Here is a 14,767-nt window from a genome sequence, read left to right on the forward strand (position 1 = left end):
GGTACAGCCTGCAGACAGGGTTAAATTCCTACTTAGTCTTTCCCACAGCACACAGACACACAGGTGCACAACATGGGTGTGATTGATGTGGAGTGTGTATGTGTATAAAAGGTTTGTGGGATCTGGTGGGTTCCGATTTTGGCAAGAAGCTGGATGATAGTCAGGGACTGTGGGCTGAGATAGTGTCAGGAAGCCATGGATTATTTGTGTTTGTGATGAGCTGTTTTATTCTGCAAATAAAACAGCTACTGCTTGAGAATACCTGGAGCAAAGAGTCTTTATGTGGTGATTTATACAATATATTATTGGAATCGCTAAAAGCAGCTGTAATTCCATATCATGTTACTTATGAAGTGGGGTACAGCTATCATTATCATCATCATTTATTTATATAGCGCCAACATATTCCGTAGCGCTTTACAATTGGGGACAAACATAGTAAACTAATAAACAAACTGGGTAAAACAGAGAAAGAGGTGAGGAGGCCCTGCTCGCAAGCTTACAATCTATGGGACAATGGGAGTTTGACACATGAGGCTAAGGCTAAGTCTACATTTTGCATTTCGGCCCAGCCAGGCTGCAAAGGTAAAAGTGACTCATAAGCTAACTGATCCTGTCACACAACAATGTTGGTCAGGTCTTGTGTGAAATTGTGTAACGGGTGGTAATAGGGTAATGTAGTGAGGTTAAGAGAATGGTTGAGGATTATTGTCTGAAGAGGTGGGTTTTCAGAGAAAGCTTGTAGACCAGAGGAGTGTCTTATTGTGCGAGGGAGAGAATTCCATAGAGTGGGTGCAGCCCGAAGAAAGTCCTGTAACCGGGAATGGGAGGATGTATTGAGGGTGGATTAGAGACGCAGATCGGAGTTGCCGAGTTGGGAGTTATTTTGAGACGAGAGGAGATGTAAGTTGGTGCAGCTTTGTTGATGGCCTTGTAGGTTATTAAAAGTATTTTATATTGGATTTGGTGGAAAACAGGCAGCCAGTGTAGAGACATACAGAGTGATTCAACAGAGGAATAACGATTTGCAAGGAATCTCAATCTTGCTGCAGCGTGCAAAATAGATTGTAGGGGTTTGAGTCTGTTTTGGAGAAGACCACAGCTATGGGGAAGCGTGTATGCAAATGCTTTAGTGTGTGGGTTTATGTAAAGGAGTACGAACAGTGGTGTTTTCATGAAAGATATGCAGCTTCTCATTGAGAATCTTGAATTGGTATGCTCTAAAAATCAGATGTCATTCTACAGCAAAAGCAAACAGCTGTCCTCCACATGACTTTACTTGAGTAGTGGGGTCAGGGCCGGATTAACCCGGGGCCCAGGGGTCCTAGAAAACATTTTAATATGGGGCCCTTTTTTTTTTTTTTTCTCTTTAAATCTATGTGGTGCTGGCTTTTTCTTAATCGGGTCGTGGGGCGGTCACGCCCCTAGCTCCGACTGTCAGATTAGGGAGGCTGGCAGGCAGCTAACAGCAAATGTGATGCTGTTAGCTGCTTTCACTGTAAGTGCGGGTGTTGTGCGCAGTAATCTTTTTAGTGAGGAGATCTCCTGAGAGTGATATTATGACTTTTATAGTCTCACTTTCACGAGATCTCACTAACAAGCTTACTGTGCAGCTCACCCACACTTAGTGACAGAAGAACGCAACAAGAGGATGGTGAGGAGGACCACAAGTAATTAGAAGGTAAGTGCCTGGGGGGGGGGTAGAGGCAGAGTGGATATAATAGATTATGACTAGGGGGGAGAATCATGACGGCCTGGGGACAGAAAAATAGCAAAAAGAAACTGGCTGATAGTGACCATCTTTGACAGGCAGGGGTATCACGAACAGAAATGGGAGAGAGATCTGGGACCCCCTCTAGATGAGTCCTGCTGGGAGGAGGTCAGAGGGGGGATTGCCAAGTGCTGGATCTCCACACTAATAAAATGGCCTATAAACTGTTCTACATGTGATAATATACACCTGACAAGCTATTCAAAATGTTTCCTACATCCACTCCGAGCTGTTGGCGGGCATGCGGTCAGAGGTGTACGATGATTCACATTTGGTGGAGGTGTACGATGATTCACATTTGGTGGACCTGTCCACGTCTAGCCCCCTTGTAGACCATGGTCCTCTCGCTTATAAACTCTGTTTCAGAACAACAGGTGACTAAGAACCCCTAGTCATTCCTTCTTTCTCGCCCCTTACCTGATGAGAGCACCACCTCTAATAAACTAATCTCCCATATACTAGAAACTGCTAAATCTCTAATAGCAACCACTAGAAAAATCTCAATCCCCCTTCCATGCAGGCCTTGCAGAACAATGTTTGGCATAATGCGAGCATGGAAAGTGTTACCTACAATCTTCATGATTTAGTCCGTGGGCTGCTTCTGGATCCTCCAGGCTGGGTGAGATGCTCCTTGGGTAAGAGTTATATATGTGTTATTGTTTGATCCCAATGGAAGCAGACGACCCCTCCCCCCTTTATATGTATCTATTGTTCGAGCCACAGTGAAACTAGTATCTGTACTCTTGGGGGTAAATTTATCAAGATGCGTGTTTAAAAAGTGGAGATGTTACCTATAGCAACCACTCAGATTCTAGTTATTTATTTAGTACATTGAACAAAATGACAGCTCGGGGTAAATGTATAAAGCTATGATTTTGAAAATTCGCGATTTTCTCGGGAGAGTTAAAACTCACCGATGTATTAACCTGAGATTTGATGTAAAATCGCCAAAGATGTGTTTCTGTCAAAATCGCTATTTCAAAAATCACTAGAGATCGAAGTCCCGACTGTTTGCCATTCTGGCTATACAAGTCTCCAAATGTATGAAGCTGCGATTAAGCAAACTCTCCCTAGTTTGCTTTAAAAGTCGCCAGATACAATACGCTGCTTCCTAGATGCGAGATTAGTAAACACATCGCTGTTACACTGCTCTGTCTATTCAGCCACAGGTCCCGGCGACTGTGTAAAGTTTACAAATCGATAAATGTTGAAAAAAATGTGTGGGGTCCCCCGTCCAAACACTATTAACCCTAGTGCTGCCAGCCTACTTTTGGTTGTGCGAAAATTGGGGAAAAATTTGCGTGGGGTTCCCCCAGTTTTTATGAAACCAGCCGGGGTGGTTGCCCCTATAGCAGGGGGACACACAGCAAGGGTCCCCCTGCCATAATGACATACCAACCCCAGACTGTTCAGCGTTGGGCTGGATTTTCTAGGGAGGGGGGGTCTGCAAAAAAAAAACACGTGTCGTCCTTCCCAGTGCTGAAAGCAACAGGGCTCTTCCTACACCCCTGTGCGGTGGGTGTAGGGCAATAACGACTATTAAATTAAAATACAATCAAACAGATGCCATTTTGTTTTATGAGACTACCAGTCCGAGCCATGCCAGGGTGCCATAAACAGTCTGGGCATGCTGATGCTTGTATAACTACAAGCACCAGCATATCCATCCATGGCAGTCGGGTCATGTTGGCACGTGGAGAATCGCAAGTGCCAACATGGCCTGACACCCATGTGACAGTTTTAGAAAATGGAGATTATGGGAATAATCTGTTAGGTGTTGTTGAGGCAAATAAGCAAATGGAGGCTGGACATAATGGGATAGAGGAACCTCGGCAGCAAGAGGCTCCTCGTCGGCTGCGCTGGCCATGTGCTTTTAGGGCACAATTGCATTTGGAGTCACTGTCAGAGCAGGACATGATCCAAATGTTTAGGCTCAACAGAGCAAATATCCTGCAGCTCTATAAAAAAGTTAAAATTGATTTAGAGCCATTAACCTGTCGCACACAGGCCTTGTAGAAAATTTTATGTACGCTACATTTTTTTTGCTAGAGGATTCTTCCAGTCAGTATGCGCACAGGTAGTAGGGCTCACCTGGGCAACATTTTCAAAACACTTTAATGTTGTGTTAAGTGCTCTAAACAAGATTGTGCCTTCCTACATCTGCTTCCCCCACCAGGATTGTGATTGGCATGAGCTGAAGGGAACTTTCCATAGGCTCTCAGGCTTTCCTTATTTTCCTGGGAGCTATAGACTGCACACACATTGGGCTGAGACCACCTTGTGCAAGGGCACAGGTGTATACAAATAAACACCATTCATACTCGATGAATGTGCACGTGGTCTGTGATGCAAAAATGATAATGAGTGTGCTTGCAGGCTTGCCTGGCTCTTGCCATGATGCCTATATCCTGTGCCAATCATCCCTCTATCAAAAATTTGAGCATGGTGAAATGCCTGAGGGATGGCTACTGGGTATGTATTTATAGGGTGGGGGTGTTGCAGTTTTGATGTTGTGTTTTAATCAGCTAAAATTATGTTTAATTTTTGGTGACTCAGGATACGGGTATCAATCCTGGCAAATGACACCTTTTTTGAATCCACATACTCCTGCCGAACATAAATAGGAGTCACACACAGCCACTAGAGGAGTGATAGAACACACATTTGGCCTATTGAAGACCAGATTCAGGTGCCTAGGTACTTCAGGTGGTGTGCTTCTCTATGCCCCAGGTAAGGTGGCTGAAATCGTGTTGTCATGCTTCTGCTGCATAATTTGGCCCTAAATCAAAATTTACCAGTAACACCTGCAGTAGAAAGTAACGAAGCAGAAGAGCTCTTTCAATCAGCTCATGTGGATAATACGGGGGGCAGATGAGAGCAACGATAATGCAGAATTATTTTGCAGGTTAGTATAGTTTTTAACACTCCTATTTTTAAAAAAATTTGCAATAACCTTGATTTTTTTTATGTTTTGTAATAGAATAAACTTTCATATCATCATCACAGAATATGTACAGAAATCAGCAAACATCATTTCAAAGGTATGTGTATGTGTTTTTAAAGACCCAAGTTGTTACATTTTGCACATTTAAACATATTAATAACAAAGACCATTGCAATTACCAGTGTCAACAGATTTTGTGGTTTATTTGTAACCAAAATTAAACCAAACACATATGGCACTGTCTGACTTGTATGGATTTCATAGCAAAAAATGTGTACTTTTCAAACATTTAAAACATTCCACTTATGGAATCCTCTCGGGCTATAAAGTCAACTTTTCTAAGACAGAATCCCTTTGCTTTTCATTTTAATTTTTCCTAGCAACATTCCGAAATCAAATATCTGGGGATTTACATCAAGTATGTATCTCTTTACTCAGACAATTTTCTCAGAATTGTCAAATGAATCAAGTTGGATCTGCTGCGGGGCAAAAATTAATTATCTCCTGGTTCGATAGGATTGTTGCCCTCAAGATGAATGTCCTGCCACTCCTGCTATACCCCTTCCAGAACCTCCCAATTATGGTGCCTAGGTCTACAATTAATACAACTGCACCCAATTTGTATGGAAATATAAGTATCTACGCACCAGTTTTTCTACCTTGCATAGGGTTACATTCAACAGTGGTAGGGGCTTTCCAGATACCCGTCTCTATTAGATTGCAACTCACCTGAGCCAGGCCGTAGCTTGGTTTGCAGGGAGACGTGGTCGGAGATGGGTAGACCGGGAATTCTCCTTCTGTAAATTGCATTAGGTACTGCAGCTAGTGTTAGGCCTTCTTTGGAGTGGTCGCATTCAGTCACCATTTTTACCTATGAAATCTGGGATCACTGAAAATTTTATTTTGAGACCACTTCAGTCCCCTCCCACATCATGCCCCTCTGGAACAACCCTGACTTCTCTTCAGGGTGATAGCTCACCCAATTCCTATTCTGGCACAAGAGAAGCGTCGGGATGTTGGGCGATGTTATTGACTATGACCACTGCATCCTGCTTGCAATCCTACAGGAAAGATTAGATTTTCCAACTATCAGTCCGTTTGCCTATCTACAGGTGAAGCATTATGTTGACACCTTCTCTAAGCCTGATAAAACAAGGTGTCTCACCCCACTTGAGTCTCTCTGTGTTACCAACCCAATCCCAAAAGGCATTAGCTCATCTTCTTTATAATCTCCTTATTACCACTAAACAAGCTGTTACCTCTAAACATTAACCTGTATGAGAAGCTGATTTGGGCAGACCACCAGAGGAAGACACCTGGACCACAGTGAGAGAAAGGGTCTCCACAACCTTCATTTCTTCTATTGTAAGAGAGAATGCCTGTAAAATATACTTTAGGTGGTATCTGGTTCCTACACGGTTGAAACAGATCCACTGTTCAACATCTGTGCAATAGTAGCCAAAGAGCTTGCGGGACAGTGGAGTCTATCCTCCATATTTGGTGGTCCTTTCCTAAGTTTGCTCGGTTTTGGGATAGAGTAGCCAACATTATTATTGACATTACCAAAGTTCAGATCTCTAAGTGTCCATGGTCTTTTTTTCCTTGACTCCCCGCTGGAGGTACTAAGCAAATACTTTGATAAACTGTTCGTGGAGATCCTTAATGCGGTGTGATGTTTGTTTGCAAAACAATGGAAATATTTAAATCCCCCTCCAGACAACAACTTCTCAATAAAATATGAAGTTGGCATATTTCGTTGGTGTTTGTTCTGTGTGTACTTCACTTCCACCATGGCCAGTTATCTGTGAGCATTACTGTTTATTTTCTTTCATTGTATACAAGGGCTGTGCTTGCTTGGTGACTTCATCTTGACTAGTATGTAAGATGTCTATTATTATGGTAACTGGTAACCATATTGTGTTTTTGTACATTGTTTTCGAAATTTCATTTCTACATTTCTTAAAAAAAAAAAAAAAAATTCACACTCACCTTGGTGCCTTTTTAAGAATGAAGATTATCTTTCTGCATATCAATCTTCCTCAGTATTGGACTTGTGAAATAATAAAGGGAAGATAATAGTGAAAAAATTTAACTTTATTTTAAAGATACAAAAAACAAACATAACACATTACATTCAAGTGTACTGCTGAAAGGACAATATACTGTGAAACAAATCAGACATACTTTATGGTGCAAAATAAGAGATATGGCACAAGATTTGACATCCTACATTAGCCCATAGATTGTAAACTTGCAAGCAGGACACTTTTATCTCTCTCTATGTATGTATTATCCAGTATTGTTTTATTACTGTTTGTTCCCAACTGTAAAGCGCTACAGAATCTGCTGTCACTTTATAAATAAATGATGATGATTCAGCAAGTACTGCACTATCCATGCATCATTGTAACAAGACAAAAGTTTCAGCAAGCTATCGATGTTCGGGGGAGGCAGGTGAATGAATGAAGGTGGGGATCACAGGCCAAAGCTTTATTGATAAACAGACACACAAGGGGAGGGTGCATAAATGCTGACAAGACATTCACATAACCCCTCATCTACTCTGCTCGCTTTTCCCTCTCTCCCCTGGCACCACCGCTCCCTCTCGTGTCTGTTTCATCCACCATCCCTTAGGATGTAAGCTCGTTTGAGCAGGGCACTTCTTCCCTCGTGTCTCCATACCTGTTCTTCTGCTCCGTCCTTACTCCATTTGTCTGTCCCGGAGTTTCCGAAGCATTGGTACTTTGTGTTTATTGTTCTGTACTGTTTAACCCTGTATGGTCTACTGTTTGTACTATGTACGGCGCTGCGGAAACCTTGTGGCGCCCAACAAATAAATGATAATAAATAAATAAATTCACAAAACTTCAAACAGTATGATATGATAATGGTATAGAGGAGAAAGGACTGCCTTCAGAATTTGTGGGGCCCAGTACAAACAAAAGAGGCAGGCCCCACCGATTTACAGCATGGAACATGCTACCTTGGTCCCCCCCCGTCAGGATTCCCAATAAAAACCACAGAGAGAGCGTAGTTAAATGAAGTGGTTTTAATAACGCCAGCTACACAGTTTTCAGGTTGCAGTACGGTAGGTTATGGCAGAAATAGCTAAAGAACACAGTGGATAACAGATGCAGAATGCGGTGGTCCGCAGGACTTTACCAAAAAGTAGTGGAGATGGCACACAAGGTGCGAAGGTCTGCGGAGCGAGGCATTGAACATTCAGAGAACTGGTAGCAATAATCTGCAGAGCGTTACCACAGGATAGTGGAGTAGACACAGTTGCTGTGATAATCTGCGGATAGATGTGCTGTAAACTCAGGGAACAGGCACAGCAACACAGGTAATTGCAACAGATGATCTGGCAAATGTTGCTTGGGACAGGCAGGCTTATATAGGCCAGAGGCAGGTGTTTAAGCTTCCAGCAATAACAAGGCAAGTAAGAGCAGTCCAAGTACCACAGTGGCCCTTTTGGTGGACAGTGGTACTAGAGGCAGGATACAAATATATACAAAAGTCCAACAAAGTACCTGGCAGACAGGAGCTGCAGGATGCAGATCGTGACACCTCCCAACTGTCACCTACAGATCCTGGAGATGAGAGATCAGTGATGCTCTCTCCTTCAGCGAGTGTGCGGCAGGAATATATGATTGTGATGGGACCAGGCATTATATGAGATTCGCTGTCACTAGTGTGGTTTGGGCTAATGCGTGCTCTTCCACGTTAGGACCCTCCACAGGGGCAAAAGCAGGATTTCTAGAGGAGGGATGCCACGTCACCAGAGGGGGCATGACCAGCATGCAAGGGGCCAAACTATCATTTTAGACTAATACACATGCAATACTATGTGCACTACTGTTGGTTACACGCAGCTCTCCCTTCATGAGCAGAGCAGTGTGAAGCAGGACATACTGATATTTGTAAAAAACGGCTAATAATACACTAACAATAATATGAAAGCATAACAGCTTAATTTGTTAAAAATGTTCGGATAAATTGTGCGAACTTAAACCAAGAGTACTCTTGCATAAGGGACACATAGGAAACCCACACAAACATGGGGAGGATATATAAACTCCAGAGAGATAAGTGCGTTGGTGAGGATTCTAACTCAGGCCTTCACTGTTGAAAGGTAGATTTTCTAACCACTAACCTAATGTGAGAGTGGAAACAATGTGAATGATATAGAGTAGAACAAAAAGCTGAGCGTGAACTTCTCTCATACCAAACTTTTTTACTTTTATATTTTTTATGATTATCAATAATTATATAATGAAATATTATAGCCCTAAATTTGTGGTACTTGTCCAGTTTAAATAATTTACTAAGGAAAATCAATCAATATTAATAATAATATTGGACTTAAAAATGTTTGTCATTTTTGTGACTAAGTTTAATTAATCTTGGCCATTTAGGTGTTATTTGCTTTTATCTATGGATATATCCTATTTCTTTGCAATCAAGTTATTTGGAACAGCTGCTTTTCTGTGTTGTAGCTGCACACAAATTTCAACATGCAACATATTCCACAAAATGGGTCAGGGTTCAAACACATTAACCCATTGATGAAAAGTGGATTGTCTAATCACTAACCCAACGTGCAGATTGAGAATTACATACATTCAAATCCACAAAGACTTGAATGACAACCACCATGTTTGAAAGTTCTATTAGGTAAAATAACGTGAGTACAAAAGCCAGAAACCAAGGTAATACTGCTTTGAAAAATCATACAACACAATACAGGCACTAACTGGCAACATGAAGGTTTAAGGCTCAACAATTAAAAAATGCACACACATTGTAGTTGCGAAATCAACGGCTTCTAATTCACAATCATAAATATACATACACAGTGCAACACTCTCTAGACATAGCTGTCCCCAAAACATATACTAGCATACTCTTCTATAAGTGACACATTTAAGTAAACTCATTGAAACCAGAGATGAGCGGGCTCGAATTATCGCAATCCGAACCCACCCGAACAGTGCGGATCCGAGGGCGATCTGAGCACTGTTCGGGTACATCCGGCGGGGAGAAACTGTGAAAGTGAGGCTGAGACTCAAAATCCCGCCGTCGGATCTCGTGAGCCTCGGATTGTATAAATTCCCCGCTTGCCGCCGCCATCTTCAGTCGGGCTAAGATCAGGGAAGAGGGAGGTTAGGTTTTTTAGTGGTGCTGTGTCCTGTCAGTCTGTCCTGCTGAGTCCAGTGGTGCTTTGTCCTGTGCTCTGTCCTGCTGAGCCCAGTGGTGCTTTGTCCCGTGCTCTGTCCTGCTGAGCCCAGTGGTGCTGTGTCCTGTGCTCTGTCCTGCTGAGCCAAGTGGTGCTGTGTCCTGTGCCCTGTCCTACTAAGTCCATTGTTATTAAAAAATTATAAAAAAAAAAAAAATTATAAAAAAATTATACAAAAATAATAAAAAAAAAGTATAGAACAATTTCTACTGCAATATATAAATACGTTCACTGTTCCTGCAGTCCAGAAATATTAGTACTGCAATATATAGATACTGTCACGGGCACTAGGAGTTGCTTACCCGAGTTTCACCAGATGGAACTCTGCTAGAGAGGCGGGGTTATGGCACGCACCTCAAAGCAGGCAGGTGAATGATTGGAGCAACACAACAGCAGGAGAGTAGAGATAGTCTGAGGAAGTCAGCGACTTGCAGCTATGGTTAGAGGAAAGTCAGCGACTTGGAGCAGTAAACTGGAGGCTGAAGATAATGTAGACACGAGGAGTGGACGTGGATAGGTGATGGTAGGTAGAGGAGGAGTCAGTGGTCTGCGTACAGCAAGCTGTACCACTGCAGTGATGGGAAGAATAGTACTGGTGCAGGTAGGTAGCAGGGTAGTCAGTGGTCTGCGTTCAGCAAGTTGTACCACCGCTATGGTGAGGAGTCTGGTCCAGGTGTAGGTAGGTAATAGGAGAGTCAGTGGTCTGCGTGCAGCAAGTTGTACCACTGCTGTGAGAAGGAATGAGGACTTGTCCAGGTGCAGGAGAGTGAAGTTGAAAGGCAAACTGTGGCTGTATGGAAACAGCGCGAGTAGAGCAATGTCTTGTGAGACAGAGATGGAAGGCACAAGGAATAGTCTGTATGGAGTAGATGCCTTGCAGTGAGGAGAAGCTGGTCACAGCAGATATGCACAATAACGCGAAGTAGTTGTTAGGAACTCCCAAGTCAGTACAGTGAAACTTGGGAACTACTCAGAAGGCCAGGTGTTCGCTGGAGCCCCTAGTGGTGGGGACAGACTGGGCTGCGGGCCGGCCGAGGGTCGAGTAGCGTATACTGACTTAAAGGAGTTTCCCAGGAGTGATTGGTGGACGGTATATAAGAGAAATCCAAGGTCAAAAGGTCACAGGCACAGATGCAATATCCAAGGGCAAGCGAAGGGTTAAACTCACAGGCAAAGAAGCAAAATTCGAATTCCAGGCAAAAGGTCAAGGTCAGAAGAGAAGGTTCACAGGTCCAATAACAAGCAGGGGTCAAACACGGGAGGTCAAATCTAAGGTAGCAGGAACCTAAACGGATAGTACAAGCAGGCAGCAGGACTGAGGACAGAACGCTATAACCGGCAGTGAGGCTGCAAACCTCACTGCCTTAAATACCAGTAGTGGCCAATCAGAGCCTAGCTCTGACATCACATGGGCAGGCTCAATCCTGCCATATTAATCAGCCCACAGGCTTGTGGGCGCTTCTGCGCATGCGCCCGGCTGTTTCCAGCTGCCGGGACGCAGCGCCCCTGTAAATAGCGTCCGACCGTTGCCCTGGCAACGGTCGGGTCAAAGCAGGAAGTGACGTCCCGGTTGCCATAGCGACGACCAGGACGCCTGCTAAAAATAGGTGAGAGTCGTGGCGGTGCCCACCCCTTGAGGAGGGGTCAAGGAACCCCGACATCCAGGTTTCGTGGGAAACTTATTAAAAAACTCTTTAATGAGCCTTTCAGCATGGAGACGCCTCTGTGGTTTCCAACATCTCTCTTCTGGGCCGTAACCCTTCCAGTGGACTAGGAATTGAACTTGGCCTTGAACCCTCCTAGAGTCGAGGATCCTTTCGACGATGTATTCCTGGTCTCCGTTCACAATCAAAGGCCGGGGCCTGTTAGAGGAAGGCTGACTGAATTTGCTGGGAGCCGCAGCTTTCTTTAGAAGAGAACAATGGAATGTTGAAGGTATTTTTAAGGAAGGTGGTAGTCTCAGCCTGAACGCCACTGGATTTATCTTTTTCTCGATTGAAAATGGTCCAATGTATCGGGGCCCCAGCTTCCTGCAAGGTTGCCGTAACCTGATGTTGCGTGTGGACAACCAAACCCGATCCCCCACTTTCAATGAACATGGCGCACAATGGCGGTCCACGAAAACCTTGGATTTTTGGGAGGCTAGACCTAATGCAGAGTGCACCTTTTTCCAGACACCCCTCATCCTGGCAGTAAAAGCAGGTGTTTCAGAATCCCCACAGGAGACAGCAGTAGAGAACGAGTTGGATTTCGGATGGAACCCGAAGTTGCAGAAGAACGGGGATGTGTGTATAGTGGAATGGCAAGAATTATTATACGCGAATTCCGCCCAAGGTAAGAGAGAGGACCAGTTATCATGGAATTTAGACACATACATGCGTAAGAACTGTTCCGAGGCCTGATTTGGTTCTTTCTGTCTGACCATTCGACTGAGGGTGATATGCCAAATACAGACTGATAGTGATCCCAACGGATTTACAAAAAGATCTCCAAAAGTGTGCAATAAACTGGGATCCTCGGCCCGATACAATGTCTTCGGGAAGCCCATGGAGACGAAAGATATGTGTGAGAAACAAGGTGGCCAAGGTCCTGGCATCCGGTAATTTGGGTAAGGAAATAAAATGTGCCATCTTACTGAATCGGTCCACCACTACCCAAATGGTGTTATGACCTGTAGATACTGGCAGGTCAACAATAAAATCCATCGAAAGATGAGTCCAAGGCCTGGTTGGAGCAGGTAAGGGTAACAGTAGACCAGAAGGACGAGTTCTAGCAGATTTATTTCTGGCACATTCAGGACAGGCACGGACATAAGTCTCTACGTCATCTGATAAGGTAGTACACCAAAGCCAGCGAGAAAAAATTTCGATAGTCCTACGGATTCCTAGATGACCAGCCTGAGCGGTTATTGTGACCTTCTATGAGAACCGATTTCCTAAGGTGCACCGGAACAAATAATTTGTTGGCAGGTGTCTGCACCGGAACGATTTTCTGGAAGCGACGGATAGTGGCTCCTAAATCCTGGGTGAGTCCGAGATGAATCGTGGTTGAAGGAATAATAGGCAACGGGTCAGGTGACTGAGGATGATGGGCCAAAAAACTTCGGGACAACGAATCGGCTTTAGAATTTTTGGAACCTGGACGAAATGTGATGATGAACCTAAATCTGGTGAAGAATAGGGCCCAGCGAGCCTGCCTGGGATTCAGAGTTTTTGCGGTCTGAATATATTGGAGGTTTTTATGGTCTGTGAAGATGGTAATGGTATGTGCAGCTCCCTCCAACCAATGTCGCCATTCCTCCAATGCCAACTTAATGGCCAATAATTCACGGTTTCCAACGTCATAATTACATTCCGCAGGCGAAAACTTTCTCGAGAAAAATGCACAAGGATGCAACTTTTTACTCCGTGGGTCTTTCTGAGAGAGAATGGCACCAGCACCGACATCCGAAGCGTCCATCCACCTCCACAATGAACGGAAGTCCTGGATCAGGGTGTCTAAGGACTGGAGCGGAAATGAAGGCAGCTTTGAGAGCTGAGAAACTTGCCAGTGCTTCTGCGGACCACTCCGCTGGGTTAGCTCCTTTTCGAGTGAGGGCAGTGATAGGAGCCACTAACAAGGAGAATGAGCCAATAAACCTTCGGTAATAATTGGCGAAGCCAAGGAATCTTTGGATCGCCTTCAAGTTAGTAGGTAGGACCCAATCTTGAATTGCCTGCACCTTGGCGGGATCCATAGCGAATCCTGATGAGGAAATGATATAACCCAGGAATGCCACTGTGGACACCTCAAATTCGCATTTCTCCCGTTTTGCGTACAGATGATGCTCTCGTAATCTCAATAAAACCTGGCGGACGTGTTGACGATGCTGAGATAAGGATTCGGAATAAATTAAGATGTCATCCAAATAAACAACAACTGTTGTTCCCAAGAACTCACGTAATACATCGTTAATCAGGTCCTGAAAGACTGCCGGAGCGTTGCACAAACCGAATGGCATTACGAGATATTCGTAATGTCCCGAGTGGGTATTAAAGGCAGTCTTCCACTCATCCCCTTTCTTGATTCGGATAAGATTATAGGCCCCTCGGAGGTCAATCTTAGAGAATACAGTAGCTGTTTTTAATTGATCGAACAGAACAGAGATCAAGGGTAACGGATACATGTTCTTAATTGTGATGCTATTTAGTCCACGGAAATCGATGCAAGGCTTCAGGCTGCCATCTTTAGAAACGAAAAAACAACCTGCGCCTAACGGAGACTGAGAAGGGCGGATGAACCCTTTCTCCAGGTTTTCTTTTACGTATAATTCCATGGCCTGTGTTTCAGGAAGGGATAGAGAATATAAACGCCCTTTGGGCAACTTAGAACCGGGTACCAATTCAATTGCGCAATTGTATTCCCGGTGTGGTGGAAGTGAATCAGCTTTCTTCTTGCAAAAGACATCACTGAAGTCCTGGTAGGGTACCGGCAACAATTCTGGACTAGGCTGTATAATTCTAAGAGGCAAGGTCAAGCAGGACGTAGAGCACGCGGGACTCCAACGGACAATCTCCCCTGTTTTCCAATCAATAAGGGGGTTATGACTGCGAAGCCAGGGATACCCCAATATCAAAGGAGCAGAGGGACAAGAGATAAGATAGGAGAGCTCCTCCGTATGGAGGACTCCCACAGACAACCGAACCATTGGAGTCCTGGCGAGAATCCTTCCCCCAGGCAAGGGGTTACCATCCAAAGCACATGTGGTGATGCTTGATCCTAACCTGATATGTGAAATATCAAGTGTCTGAGCCAAATGTATATCCAGAAAATTACT

This window comes from Mixophyes fleayi, chromosome 5 (assembly GCF_038048845.1).
Source record: "Mixophyes fleayi isolate aMixFle1 chromosome 5, aMixFle1.hap1, whole genome shotgun sequence".
Lineage (NCBI taxonomy): Eukaryota > Metazoa > Chordata > Amphibia > Anura > Limnodynastidae > Mixophyes > Mixophyes fleayi.